This window comes from Penaeus chinensis, chromosome 24 (genome assembly GCF_019202785.1).
Source record: "Penaeus chinensis breed Huanghai No. 1 chromosome 24, ASM1920278v2, whole genome shotgun sequence".
In the NCBI taxonomy this organism is placed as follows: Eukaryota; Metazoa; Arthropoda; class Malacostraca; order Decapoda; family Penaeidae; genus Penaeus; species Penaeus chinensis.
In genome coordinates this window covers 19532593-19537592 of record NC_061842.1, presented here as the reverse complement: position 1 = coordinate 19537592, position 5000 = coordinate 19532593, and positions in this window count along the sequence as shown.

The following is a 5000-nucleotide window of genomic DNA, read 5'->3' as shown; positions in this document are numbered from 1 at the left end:
TAAATAGCCTCATTATAATAACCAATAAACCAGCATGTTTACCCATCCTTGATACTACATGAAATTATACGTTATATATGCTGTTCAACATATATATTCAAATTAAGTGTTGTTAAGATTGTTATGAAAGTTTTGTTTTATCTAAACAAACATTATTATCTTCGCCTCTCTTTCTAATTATGCTGGTAAGCTACGTGATTCTCGTTATTCGAATATCAAGAATTCTCATTTAGCGATTCCATTTTTATATTATTCGGGAGGATCGGGGGGGGGGGGGGTACATAAATCGTGCATGGTTAATGCTGTGGTTGGAAGACATGACCATGCACGGGAAAAATAAATTGCAAGATGAACATATCATCAGTTCTTAAAAGAGATAATCCTAAGGGCTATACTGTTGGGTATCCTGCCATCCCGCCTCCAGTTCTGAAGGATCTAATATTGGGTTTAGCGAAGGGAAGACCTAATATCGTATTTACGGAGCTAAGGCAACACAAACGTACACAAACATAGCATACACAAACGAAGAAGCTAAAGCGTTCAGAACGAATCCAAAAAAGGCAGCGACCCTCTCAATCGAACGCATTCATTTTGTCATTTCGGTGTTTCATCCACCAACCATAAAGTTTTCTTCGTATAATTTGGTAGAGATTGGCATTCTAATAACCTTGGTGTTGTACCATCAAATTCATTAGCAATAAGGGATAATCAAGGAGTTGCCTCACGTTCATTATGATATGATACTAATAATACCTAAACATTTATACTTACAATCCGTCAGAAATGAGATCTACGGAGCCTTTATTATACTCAGTACAATGCTTTATTATTTATTTCTTACCTTTCAGAAGTATTGCTATTGGAAAAAAAAAAATCATAAAATAATAACTTCAGGAAATGAGGAAGCGTTCTAGTGACGTCACAAACAGATGGCGTTTCCTGGAACTGTCTGTAATGTTCCTCACTCTTGATTGATAATGAGGATGTCAACCGTGAAATGCGCCCATAAATTTCAAGCGGAAGCCAATACTTTCGTTCCAGCTGATTGGTTCACACAAAAAAAGGCTCTTATCAGAACGCACTTTTACCTTTGATGTCAAAGTATTTTTCCTGTACAATTTGATGTTGAGGGAGAAAATAAATATATTTGTCTTTTAGCTCTCAAAACAAATTATCATGATTTTCATGCTAACATAGAATGTGATACTGACCATCAATCCTAAACTTTTTAACAGTTAGAATAACAAGAATTGAAGAAATAGCTGACTGACTCTTCACTTCTCATCTATGCACCAATTTAGACATCACTTATGTTTTAATCAATATAGAAAAAAACAACATCTAGACGAATATGTAAAAGAAACGAAATCTTCATTTTAGTAAATTTACTAGCATAAAATAACAAAGCAAGGTCTGGCTTTTATTAACTTCTCATTTATTAATTCATTCATTATATCATTTCAACAGAGCTTTTCCTGCTTAGGATTTCAGTTCGTTCACGTGCAATCAGTGTTGGCAGATGAAGTGCGTGGCAATATCTCAAAACAATATAAATAATTAGGTCGCTCCTTCACTTTAGTACACTAAAAGAAGTTTAAGAATTTGAGTTTGGAAAATTGCGTTTGTCGGAGGGAGGGGGTTGCGATAAAGTCTTAGGATCTGGCCCCCCCTCCCCCCAGCCTCTTAATGATAAATGACTATTCTTACTTCGGAATTTCATTAGCATCATTGATATTGTCCCATCGTCGGCATCGTCATTATCATTATTATAAGTGTAAATATGATTTATCCCAAATTTGCAGGGAATCAATTATCTTTGGAGATTTCAATACTGTAGTAAGTAACACAATCGGCACTGTTGCAGTAGCACAAAGCAGACGTTGATATCAATATAATTCAATGATATATTCTTATTACAGAGAACAGCGGAATCTTGAATACTAATACTTGAATTTTTATTTAAATTTTTCTAAGGGAAATTCACGGTTACGGATGTTACTTATGTCGATGTTAAAAATATAATATTAGATATGCTGAATATAATCAATTCCGATAAAAAAATAGAGAATAATAAATATTATTTGTTTCTTGTTCATTTACTAAATATTGGTAATGATTTTAAAATGATTACTGTTATTAGTGTTATCAATATTGTTATTGTTGTTGTTGTTGTCATTGTTATTATTATTATTATCATTATCATATTATTATTATTATTATTATTGTTATTATTATTAATATTATTATTATTACCAATAATATCATTGTTATTTTTATTCTTACCACTATTATTAGTATTACTATTATTATTACTGTTATTATTATTATTATTATTTTTATTTTTATTATTGTTATTATTATTATTATTAATAGTATTATTATAATAATAATAATAATAATAATAATAATAATAATAATAATAATAATATTTATTATTATTATTATTATTAATAGTATTATGGTAATATTTTAATCCATTCTTGTACTATTTATTATCATTAATGCTATTATTTTATTATAGTTATTATCATTAGTAGTAGTAGTAGTAGTAGTATGACTATTATTATTATTACTATTATTATTGCTATTTTATTATATTTTATTATAGTTATTATCATTAGTAGTAGTAGTAGTAGTAGTATGACTATTATTATTATTACTATTATTATTGCTATTTTATTATATTTTATTATAGTTATTATCATTAGTAGTAGTAGTAGTAATAGTATGACTATTATTATTATTACTATTATTATTGCTATTTTTAATAATGCTGTTATTGTTATTACTATTTTTAATAATATTATCATTGTCATTATCATTATCATTATCATTATCATTATCATTATCATTATCATTATCATCACCATTACCATTACCATTACTATGAATATTACTATTATTATTATTATTATCATTATTATTATTATCCTCTTAGATAAGGATAATTAAGCAAATAATAATAAAAATAATTATGATAATAATAACTATCATCATTATTATTATCATAGTAATGAAAATAATATAAGTAACAGTAGTAGTAGTAGTGGTATTAAAAAAAAATATTAATGAAAATAAAACTAATGGTGAAATAAAAATAATGATAATAATTGTTATTATTATTACGATAATGCTAGTGATAATAATGATAATAATTTTAATGTTGAATCTAATAATAGTAATGATAAAACAACAACTACTACTACTAATAATAATAATAACAATGGTAATGCTATTGTTACTATATGTATAGCTTTAGGTGTTATAATATTCAGGAATTATCGTAATGATAATAATATTAATAATGATAATAATCATGATATTATCATTAGTTCTTATTATGATTGCTTTTATCAGTATCATTATCGCTGTTATTATTATCATTAATGTTAACAGTAACCAGTAAATATTTAACATTTACCATTAGCATTGACATTTCATCGTCATCTTTATTTATTGTCATCATCAGTGTTATTTGATGAATCATTATTATTATTGCTTTGAAAATAATGGTAAGAGTAATGATCACAATAAAGCATGATTTTTATAAACCTGATTCAAGCAATGTATACTGTATGAGAAACGATAATCTAAACAATCTCTGCTTTCAGGCACGCACTGAGCCTGGAGCTATCACGAGGGTGATTTATGAGGACTGAATTAAACGTAATTAAATGTAAATGCCCACTGTGGTGTGTTCTGAAAGATATGGTTAACGAATTTGTATACGAAACCCTGGCATAGAGTAAGGAGATAGAAATGACTAAGTTTAAAAAAAAAACACCGAGTATCGAAGAAATTTTAAAGAATTCAAGAAATAAGAATTGTACTATCAGTAATTGTAGGTATTCTTTATCTAAAATCGTGTCAAGAAGGCATTATTATCATTATTAAACCTACTGCTTGAACGGCATAAGATTACAGACAACTTTATTCGTAATCCAAGTTCAGGGATAGGAAAAGAGGCAGCGTATATTCAGTGTAAATAAATTCACAGACAAATATTTTATTTGTGAAGTGTTGAATCTTCGGTAGCTGTACGTTAACAAGTAGGTTGTTATTATTTTCATTAATACGTGTACCTTTTTGGCTATCGATAGAATTGTAGTCTTCTAATGGAAAAGTTGGTGCTCTTATTAATGGTAGTAATAATTGAAGTGAAATTAATGTGCATAATTATATTTTATTACTACTGTTTAATAGCGAATCAGTGCTGAAAACAATGATGATAGCTTAGATTAGGCAAAACACAATAATGGAAATTAAAATGATCATATTTCTGTAATGACGATGATAATATTAAAAGCGGTATTGTGGTAAGAGAAAGATCTTTGGAATGATATTAGTGAAAATAATAAAATTAAAATGATAGACCCTATGATGGTAATAGCAATTATGAAAATAGGGAAAAATAACGATAATAATAAAAATAATTATAATGACTATAATAATAGCAATAATAATAATAGTTATTATTATTATGATAATTAATAGGGATAATAATAATATAATACTGATATTAATAAAAATATAATAGTGATAATAATGATGATAATAATACAAAAAATAATAATAATAATATTAAAAATAATAATAATTATAATAACAATAACAATAACAATAATAACAAGAAAATAAAAGTAATAATAATAACAGTAGTAATAACTACTAATAGTAGTTGTAACAACAACAAAACAACAACACAAACAACAACAACAACAACAACAACAACAACAACAACAATAATAATAATGGTAATGGTAACAATAATAATAAAAATAATAATTGCAGTAATAGTATTAATAATGGTAACAACAATAATGATAATGGTAGTAGTAATGATAATAATGACAAAATATAATGATAATGGTATTAGTAATAATATTAATGACAAAAAGTAATGATAATAGTAATCATAGCAATCATTATAATGATAATTTTATTAGTTATAGTAATAACAACAACTACAACAACGACAACAAAAACAACAATAATAATGA